This window comes from Macrobrachium rosenbergii, chromosome 24 (assembly GCF_040412425.1).
Source record: "Macrobrachium rosenbergii isolate ZJJX-2024 chromosome 24, ASM4041242v1, whole genome shotgun sequence".
Classification (NCBI taxonomy): domain Eukaryota; kingdom Metazoa; phylum Arthropoda; class Malacostraca; order Decapoda; family Palaemonidae; genus Macrobrachium; species Macrobrachium rosenbergii.
The window spans coordinates 26852452-26863534 of NC_089764.1; the positions used below are offsets into that span (position 1 = coordinate 26852452).

At 36.9% G+C, this 11083-nt stretch overlaps 1 long non-coding RNA gene across 1 annotated transcript; it reads left to right on the forward strand.

The window, feature by feature from the left end:
• The first annotated feature begins 7601 nt into the window (after positions 1–7601).
• Positions 7602–10869, forward strand: LOC136851944 (uncharacterized). The gene is made up of 3 exons (XR_010857008.1): positions 7602–7706; positions 8739–8861; positions 10733–10869. It is a non-coding gene; the product is annotated as an uncharacterized lncRNA (long non-coding RNA).
• Positions 10870–11083: the final 214 nt, after the last annotated feature.

The following is an 11083-nucleotide window of genomic DNA, read 5'->3' on the forward strand; positions in this document are numbered from 1 at the left end:
TTTATTTATTGTGCTTCCGTTGATGATACTGTTGGTGATGTTGCCTGAAAGTCTTTTAATATGAGTGACCTTTATTCTCGTCGACTGTTCGGGTACCATTGTTTACTAGAACATTAATGATAAGTAACAGTAATAAGGAAAAGGCTGTGTGATCTTTCGGAAAGAAAAATTAGAATTGATTTAGATATATCTTAGGTTCGAGTACGAATCTTCAACACAAAAAGTATTAATTAATTAATTAATCACTGTACTATAAGCACTAGACGCCATATTGCGTTTGAACCCTAACGTTCGAAATTAAATATTGCTTCTGTTGCAAATGACGGATAGCCGAATTCATCAAAATTCACTGACACAGTATTATGTACTTCGCTTCGACCCAATAAAAAAAAAATTGTTTGAGGTGAAGATCAGAACGAATTGGATTATCATGATATGTGTCCATTTCATGCTTCACTTCAAGCAGAATTAAATGAAGGGTTACCCATCGCCCATAAATATTCAGTTCCCACTGAAACTATACGGTTTCATTAAGCCATTTCACTCATCTGCGTAAATCTGCATTCAAAATCTCTGGCCACGTCGAATTCCGCGTATCTAGTTGATGATTCCGTTGAATTTGGGGTTAAAGAAATATAGATCTTATGCAATTGAGATTTTAGAATACAGTATTAAGTGTAAACAGCTTGTCGTTCATTTTCCAAAATCAGACCAAAGGATAATATCCTTCGTTATGCTTTTTTTTATTCTAGTCGATCTGCATAAAGTGGGGCAAACGGTCGTAGTATAGTCTACATTAATATTCTATCAGATGATGTTACTGTTCTATTGGATGAAGTTCTGTAGTCTTTTTTTTTTTTTTTTTTTTTTTTTTTGAGGGGAGGCCAAGCACTTCCTGGGCCCAAGTATCGAAACTTTTGCGAAAATTAAGCCTCTGGGTCATATCTGCATTTGATTAGCCAAGAATCTGATAAAAAAGTTAAGTACACCTTAGTTTAACCAGACCACTGAGCCGATTAACAGCTCTCCTAGGGCTGGCCCGAAGGATTAGACTTATTTTACGTGGCTAAGAACCAATTGGTTACTTAGCAACGGGACCTTCAGCTTATTGTGGAATCCGAACCGCATTATACCGAGAAATGAATTTTTATCACCAGAAACAAATTCCTCTAATTCTTCATTGGCCTGGCCGGAGATTCGAACGCTGGCCTAGCAGAGTGCTAGCCGAGAACTCTACCGACTCGTCCAACGAGGAACTAAGACTCTGGTTAGTTATTGTCATGGCACTATTTGCTGAAATGTTTGAAGATCAGGAGGAGACAAGACTCTAGAAAGCAGTAGAAGCACCGACATCAAACGCCATTTATAAAACTTTGTACAGATCATACATTTAAATGTGTGTGACCACTTGTATATATCTACACACACCTTGTTTCGTGGGATTTATATAGTCTATATTATTTTTATATTCCGTATTAGTTCTGTTAATATTACGTTTAATTAGTTATTTGTTACCAATGAATTGTTTTAATCAATCTCGGTCCATTTGTTCTTATTTGAACCATTTCCTCAAGTTTCTTTGTCCTTTTAATTGCTCCTTCATCAGGCTGTGTTCATTAAAAATTACAGTTGCTTCAGTTTTTATCCACGTTTCTTGGCAGTGTTTCCCGAAGCGCATTTCACTGTCAACTTTCTTCTTTTATTACCGATTTGGAAATTATTCATTTGTCTTCATCCATATTTTTCGTTTTGTTCCTTCGTTTTTCCTAATCTTTCCTTTGTCTTCATTATTTCCATTGGAACCTTTTCGTCCTCCTTCTCTCACCCTTTCATATTTTGTTCAATAGCTTTACTTTACCCCCAAGTATTTGCTTGACATAGTTTCATTGACAAAATTTCACTGGAATATTTCCTCAGCATTGAAAATATATCGGCCCAGACGATTCCCTTTCACGGCTCCGCAAATGTTAGTACTTTCAACCCCATAGCTTTTACTAATTAATTACTTTTTCACAAAGGCCTCTTCATCAGTTTATCTGCTTTCATTTGTCTTAAACGTCCTTTACGAGAGATTCTCATGATTTTTTTTTCTCGGTCTGATCAGTTTTCAGTAATGTCCATATTCCCTCGGCCGACTTATTAATCTACTTTGAGTTTTGCTATTAAAAATCTTATCCAGTCATTTTAGAAATTTCAGAAGAAGCCCAGATTAGTTTGCTGTCAGTATACTTAAGTTACCCAAAAATCTCTCCTCTCTCTCTCTCTCTCTCTCTCTCTCTCTCTCTCATTTCCTGTCTTTGACACCTTCCACCTTCTGTCAGTCCTTTTTCCCAACTACTTTTTCGTGGCTTTTTCAAATTATTCTAAACATTTATTTTTCACATCTTTCCTTTCCATGCATGTTATCCGTTCATCCGCATAGCATATTATCTCGTCCCTCCTTCCACCTCCATTCACTGCTTCTTCGTGAAAAACAAAAAATGACAAATGAATGTGTTAGAAGGGAGACGTGGCGGAAGATAACGAGGGGGATGCGTGGGAGAAAATAGAGGTGAAAGACAAGGGGAGGTTGGACGAGAAGGAATACAAGGGAAGAAGTCACGGATGATGGGAGAAATGGGAAGAATGAATGTTACAGAGAGAGAGAGAGAGAGAGAGAGAGAGAGAGAGAGAGAGAGAGAGAGAGAGAGAGTAAAGTAATGGAATTACATATCGATATATATTTTTCCTTCGAGGTTGGACGAGAGGGAATACAAGGGAAGAAGTCACGGATGATGGGAGAAATGGGAAGAATGAATGTTACAGAGAGAGAGAGAGAGAGAGAGAGAGAGAGAGAGAGAGAGAGAGACCGTAAAGTAATGGAATTACATATCGATATATATTTTTCCTTCGAGGTTGGACGAGAGGGAATACAAGGGAAGAAGTCACGGATGATGGGAGAAATGGGAAGAATGAATGTTACAGAGAGAGAGAGAAGAGAGAGAGAGAAGAGACCGTAAAGAATGGAATTACATATCGATATATATTTTTCCTTCGAGGTTGGACGAGAGGGAATACAAGGGAAGAAGTCACGGATGATGGGAGAAATGGGAAGAATGAATGTTACAGAGAAAGAGAGAGAGAGAGAGAGAGACCTTAAAGAAATGGAATCTACATATCAATATGTATTTTTCCTTCACTCAAAGAATCCTAAAACGAATGAGACCAGCTGATTAAATCTGTACTCAACTTTGCCACTAAAAAAAGGCGATGATTTCAGACACGAGGGACACAATTGTATTTGGTGATATTATTATCACTGATGGACAAATCATTTTCATTTGCGTAACAAAAATATTTGGCACAATTTCTGTGGTGTTACCTGGTCTTGCAGGTAACATGATAAATGCAATAGTATTTGTGCATATGTAAATGGAGTTAGAATATTCAGTCACAGCTGATTCGAAAAACAACCACTTCACTAAGAGGAGGAGATAGGTGTAAAGCAATGTTCCAGACGCCATTCTTCCCATTCTATGTAAAGGATAATTAAAGAACGAAGCCGTCAGTTCCATGTCCCAATTAAATACATACATACATACATACATGCATATATATATATATATATATATATATATATATATATATATATGTGTGTATATATATATATATATATATATATATATATATATATATATATATATATATATATTATACCCTCTTACAGTAATATATACCTATTGTAAACTGACAATGAAGTGAGAGATTTATAGTTTTTGTACTCGTCGAGTAGCCGCGAACCAAAAGCACTTTAGTTCCCCCAGATCCCGTGTACAGAAAACGTGTAAAGAAAACGGTAACCACTCTTCCCACAAGAAACTGTCGCTATGTTGCTATTTCCATTCAACAACTTCCCGTCAAAAGCCGCAAAACTCAATATACAGTATTGCATATAACCGTCCAACAATAACCAGTAAAATAAGTGAATAATGAAAAATCTTAGATCCTTGGCAGTTTATTCAAGCTACCGGTGGATTTTAATGGGAAAACTTCAAAGCCAATCGGAAACCAATTAAATCACCACAGTTTCCAAGAGTTTATGACGGACTCGGTATTGGTATGTCAGTGGCCTTTCAACGTTAGAACAGTGCTTCGAGAATAATATTATTGAATTGGTATGTTTTCTTGCTTTCGCTTGTTCTGTGCTTTGATACTAGATTTCTCTAAAACGAACACAAATTCTTGAAAATGTTTTAAAGTATTTTGCGTAACCGGAAGAATGAATGAGAGTTAATTTACTGTCCGTATTTAATTCATAATTTAATTGTTTCATATTTAACTTTTTTCACTGCGTAAAAAGTATAAAATAACAAATACCCATAATAATGTAGCTTTGAAAATGACGACGTATACAAAAAGCAAAAAACAGAGGCCCATATATTTCTTTTTGTGTTAATAAGAGGAAAGCTTTAACAAATGCACAGTTCGACTAATTATCATTCCCAATGTTAGCGAAAACTGAAAGACCATGCAATACTCTCAACCTGAAAGGAGAACAAACTTCTCTGGATGTTTTATTCTGATTGATGTAACCGAAGAAGCCACTTCAGGTTCTTCCAGAATTGCATTTCCTCTCCCCAACATCCAGAAACGTCAAATAGCCATATTTCCTACCCACTTCTCCTACACATCCTTCGACTATTTGACTATTTTTCCCCGTGACACTCCTGGGGGAAATGGGGAGGGGAGGTAAGGGAATGGGGAGGTTGTGGAAGAGGAGTTCTCCGTCCTTTTTTTTTTTTAGAGTGGAGGATGAGTGAGGAAAAATCATAAAAGGTCTCGAGGAAATAAAGGAGAATTAAACCAAAGGAACATTTTTGGCTGCAGTGGCTTCTTTCCGTCGTCAGAATCTTGGAACTGTTCGTTCGTTTGTGGTGGGGAAATGTGAAGTCGTGGGGCTTAGATGAAGGTTAAAAAAAGTATGTAAAAAGTTTATGATTGGATGGAAGACCTTCAATTTAAACTGGCGTTTTTGGGGGGCTTTAGGTTGGCATTTAACGATCTCTCTCTCTCTCTCTCTCTCTCTCTCTCTCTCTCTCTCTCTCTCTCTCTCTCTCTCTCTCTCTCTCTCTCTCTCTCTCTCTCATTTGTATTTACTCTTATTCATCATTCTATCTCTTTCATGTGCTTTCTTTAGAGGTGTATACATGCATATACAAACATATACACCTATCACTAAACCACAGTTATCACATGGTATGTCTTTTAGTGTCAAGACTTGATACAGGAGCCCTTTTAATCCAAATACGCTCTAATCACTCTCGAAGAACAATGTCTGCATAATCTTATGATAAATTCATAAGATCTTAATCGATAAAGGTGTTAAAATGTCGAGTCTTTCCCTACACTGAAATTACTTTGATACTTTTTTTTTTAACTTTTCGTCAAATCTTAAGAGAGAGAAAGGTTATTAAGGGGTGCATGTCATAGCATTTGTTTTTGTCGTCCAAGAATTTTTCGTTTTAGAGGGAAGGAGGAAGAGTCCTTGTTCTCACAGGAGAAGAATCTGTCTCGAAGGCAGAGACACAAGAGCGGCGGAGGATATAAGAAAGGTCAGCGAAATTCCTCAAAAGATTCGTGAGATTGAAAAACGGGCGAGTCGATAAGGCGACGAGAGAGAGAGAGAGAGAGAGAGAGAGAGAGAGAGAGAGAGAGAGAGAGAGAGAGAGAGAGAGGAGGGCGGTTGTTTTATTATATTATTGGTAGACACCAAGCATTTTTTTTCTTTCACGACGAAAAACATCAAAACGACTAACAACCCTCTATAATAACATGTTCCAAGACTTCGGCTGGAATTAAATGAGATAAATTTAATACCAACAGCGTAGCTTAGCCTAAGGAACTGTACTAACACCAAAACCAGTAGGCAGACCATACTCTGGAATAATCATTTATGATTATGGCCGTTACCGATGATGTCACCTCAAGAATGGCAGCACCCTCTATTACTGAAGTTACTCTGGCTAAGTAACCAACTTGGTAATGTCAATAAATATTATGAGGCTTCATGCTATCTATCAAGACTGAATGTCCAGAACACACGGCAGATTTGCTGTGCACAAACAGACAACAAATGGAGTCAATACTTGACAAGCTTCAGATGGTTCCAAGTTATTCGAGCCAAGAGTCACTTCGAATATTGGTTTTAGAGCCTTCAAATATGCAGCCCTTAGACTGCTGCAGCCTGGACGGCTACAATCTGGATTGAAAACATCCGAATGCTATGATAGCGTGGATTGACAGTCAATATGGATGTGTTGCTGTAGGGATAATAACAGCGCAGAAAATAATGAAGGAATAATAGAGCCATAAAAGGATAATTCGCAGAGGGGCAGTTTTGCACAGCAGTTGTCGACTTTTCTCGAGAGGCGAATAAAAGGCGGACATGTTAATAATGATAAAAATGTATTGTTGCCATTATTTTTAACTGTATTTCAAAAGGTCCAATAAATTAGGCAACGCATGTTTAGTATAACACACTCAAATACACAAACCCACACAAACATATATATAATGTATTATTTCAACAAGGAAACAGTCCCGTTTGAGGTACATGGGTTAACATTAACATTATTAGAGTATTTCATTACCACCTTCACTTGTATATTCAAGCATTTTAGTGTTTATATAATAATGTTTTTTGTTTCGTGATGCAAGATATAAGTTCACATACTATATAGCTGCAATATGTATTTTAAGTTACACTGCATACACTTGCAACATAAAGAGGAGGTATTTGATCATTCTCTCAGGTTAATTAGTATGATTATTATAGCACCAAATATTGAGCTATTAATGGATGGCATATTTTTCTACATATTGCATCACATGGGATACTTTATGTGTCGCGATATTAAGGGAAGGGAGTGACTGAGAATCCCGTTTTCTTTCACTTGAAATGCTCGCTTGGCCCTTGCACAGACAGCATCTTTGGCCCTAAAAACCAGTCTCTAGTTCAATGCCAAGGTGTTTGTGGTTTTCGTGTGGTGCTAATTTTGTTTATTTCTCGTGGGTTTCCCATGTTAAGGTTGTTAATAAGGATTAATTCCATATATAACGGCATGATGAGAGGTCACTTCGGAAGTGAAAAACGGACATACTCGTACCCTTAGCTGCCACGTAGGCACATAGGCAATTTTTTCTTCACTACTTGAAATCTGCAAAATCATAATTAATCCAATTTATCCATAGAATCCAATTACACTATATTACATTGATATTTTTCATTGTTCATATATTTATTAAATTTTCTCTATATTTTTAGAAATTCAAATTTCCCTCTTTTTTCATATTTGCATTGGTTGAGAAATGATGGAGGTCTTCAACAAATTTCCAAGTCTTCCCATATGATTTTTTGTACTAGTTCCATTTCCATTTCAATTGATAATTAAAATTCGTTCTTTTTACTACAGATATAGGGAAAAAATCCACTACAAAGCATTATCCTCTGTTAAAAGATCCGAATAGAAAGTACAGAAGAGGTGTGTCAAGGTGGAGACCTCTGATTGGCTAAGAAACTTTCCTGGCTGGTCTTGAACACTCGCTCTGTTTAGTTCATCTCAGAACTTCCTGGCAGCGATCGTGTCTGTGTGCGCTGGAGTTTTTCAAGCTTTCGTATTGCAGGAATTTTATCCACGTTGGAACTTGGATGTTCATCCATTTTGAAGGTAATTTTATGTTACAGTTGTTGTGGCGAACCAATTCTACGTTGATAGGTCACTGTTTATTCAACTTTTTGTTGCCCCAACGAAGGAATTTTGTCTTGCATAGCGGCAGCCATCTTCTAGACAAGGATTTGGTCTTGTGTAAACACCGTTCGCTGCCAGATGTGGAGGAGTGGGCCTTTTATACTCGAGATTCGTGGCCTTTGTGATTCGATACGGCATAGAGGGATTGGCCGTTGTGTTTAACTAGTAATTAGGTTTAACTGGTAAAAGAAAATGGAATTATCAAAGAAATCTGTGAATCTCACTGAAACAGAGTAAACCTGTTTTAATTGTCCACGAGGTCTCTGATGGAACTTGTATTTAGGTGGCAAGTCGAATTTTTCTGTTACTCGTTGGAATTCCCAAGTTAGGTATATCATTCCTGTAGGAACTTAGGACGGTGCCACGTGGCATTGAAAACGTTACCCATGATGACTGCCTCCAGTTTTCGCATGTAGTTCTTGGGTCGACTTACTGGAGCCTTGTAACTTTGAAAACAATTTTTCTAGAAAAATGCTAAGTACATGCTGATGAAAACTGTCATTAGGAGAATTATAACCCATGGTCATTACTGGTCTAAATACAGGTAACACTAGTACTGAGAAGACTTTGCGTACGTTGACAAAGAATACTTCTACGGGGAATGAGTTGGTTATCAGAATGTCTTGTGATTCTGTCCAGCGTCCTTAGTGAGTGTCTTGAGTATGTTCTGAGGACTGTAATGACAGGATGGTTTAGATTTTAGGTTAATTTACTGGGTCCATAAATATGATTTTGGTTTCCCCAGTTCTTGCAGCTTTGAGGAGACAGATAGGTAGGCAAGAAGTCTGCTTTCAGTTCCATTCTACTGAAAGTCTGCTAGATGCTTTATATGCCGTTTTTGAACTTTTTTTCCCTGTTTCAAGTCATGGTACTTTTATGGGTACAATTAATGCTCAATGAAATGTTATGAATTATTGGTGCATTATAACAACTTGATGATTTTTCTTTCAGAATGGTAAGGAGACCTCCCGCGTTTCACACAGGATGTGACAAGTCTTCACAAAGATTTGAATATCAAAAAGTCTGGAGTTGTCGAAAAACCTAGGCGTTAGACTCTCCACCGCTGTGCTATAGGTGAGTAAAAAATGGCTAGTGGAAGGAAAAGTGTCAAATAGCAATTAAAAAACGAATAGTATATCACTTAAATCTGAGAGATGGATGGCCTTTTTCGGTACAGTAAGAGCATTAAACACTGGAATCTGTATCTGACCTATAAGGTACTGTTTGAAAAAGTGACATCCAAAATTATTTATGCTTTTAAAGTAACCTGACCAGAACAAAAACCTGGGAACAATCCAGATTATTGATTGAGGAAACTAAGCCAGTTGCTTTAAAAGTTTGTTACACGAGAGAGAAAACTGAATTCTAGTAACAACAGAACATAGATTTTTTGTCACCAGTTATTTAGTTGTTTATAAACCAATTAAAGCCATTAAATATTCTTTCAAGATAAACAAAAATTCAGCTATGGATGATGACATTGCTGGAGATGTGAAACCCCCAGGTAACGAAAGTACACATGAATTACCATGCTCTTAGCTAGTGCATTTGTATTTAAACTGCAAACCAACAGCAGACTTAATGGTTGCAATACATCGTGATTTCACAAGGAGCAGATTATTTATCTTTTTAGAATACCAGATTCATTCGTGTATTTCATTTTTTCCTCCATGCTAAATTCCCATTGACATGTTGGCTTCGAAGGACAGGGCCAATTACTACTGTACCCGTACAAATCCTTGAAACTCCTGTATCGTGTACTCGAAACATGAGCAGTGTGGCTGGGCAGTTTTTGTTGATCTGTTAAATACTTTGATATGGTAGATCATTCCTCAGTGGATCTTTACTTGATAAGATTCGTACCGGTCGATACATCGTATACACGAGCGCCCTCATCTGGAAACCAGACAACTAAAATGGAATGGGTTGGATAGTTCAGTGATTATTATTATTCCAGAGGGTAATTCCATAAACCTTTTTACCTAAGCTATATTTGGTTAGTAACGGTAAAAGTTATTTAAAATATTTAAGAAGGATGGCCTTCGAGATAGTCAAAATGAACATTGTTTTTGAATTACAAGTAATAAGTTTGACGTGGTAGATTTTCGTGAAATCCAAAACTTCTAAATAATTTAGTTTGTAGAGCGTTTGGCTTATTACGAATTCAGTTAAAATCAAGGCCTTCTTGGGATTATTAGCTCTAATTATAAAACATTGGATGTAGGGTTTGGGCATAAAAAGCATTTTGGCCATGTGAATGAGAGAATCTTGTGTTACGTGAAAGCAATTTTTATAGGATTTCATTCAAGTAGGCAGAAATTTTAACATAGCAACATTAAAAGGATTGTAATTCTTAATACTTCATATTGCAGACTTATGTGAAAACTTAATTTGGCATGACGGTTCCACCTTTGGCCACTGAATTTTTAAACCACACGAAGTTGTACACAAATTTTGAATTAAATTTTAGGCGTAGAGACATATACCAATAATGCAGGTGTATAAAAATTGTCTGGTGCTTCTGGGATAGTGCTTCATCACAAGGAAATGTCACTTTCGTCCAGATAATTAGAATGTAATAATTAAGATTAATATACCTAATTTAAAGCATTTTTTTTTAAGAAACTCGTTGGTGTTGTATTTCATATTGTTGACATCATTATTTAGTGGTCATAATTTCCTCTAGATTTATCTTGGTGCAAAAGCACAAGTCAAGGCGAACTCTCTGCTTTTTTTTTGGGGGGGTTGGTTGCGGGGGACGGTTCACGAGTTAACTTATAGGCACTTTATTATTTGTTAAATTATAAATTATTTGGGTTTGTCCACTAATTCTCTCTCTCTCTCTCTCTCTCTCTCTCTCTCTCATAGGCTGTATCTTGAATGACTAATTTTAGGTATACCCATAACAACCGTTAACTATAATGCATTCTCCCAACTCTTTTCAGATTGATAACAGGACCAAAATCTCATCTCCTCGCGTCCTTCGTCAAATACCTGTATGAAAACCAAACGATGCCAAGTAAGGGGATTTTGAATTCCTATTGTAGACACTAATGGTGTGGGAATATATTTGACGGATCTGCTCGTAGCTTTCCTTTAACCTCTTAACCCCCTCGTATGAAATTTAATGACGGTGACTGGGCATATTCAGAACTCTTTGTATGGATCTCTTAGAGATCTTAGTTATTAACATGGTTTTGGATTCCTCTTTGGATGTAGTTGTGACGTTGGAGTTTATGACGGTGGTGCGTGTAAGGAAAGATTCCTCACTCCTTTTTAGGAGAAATCTTTCCAGT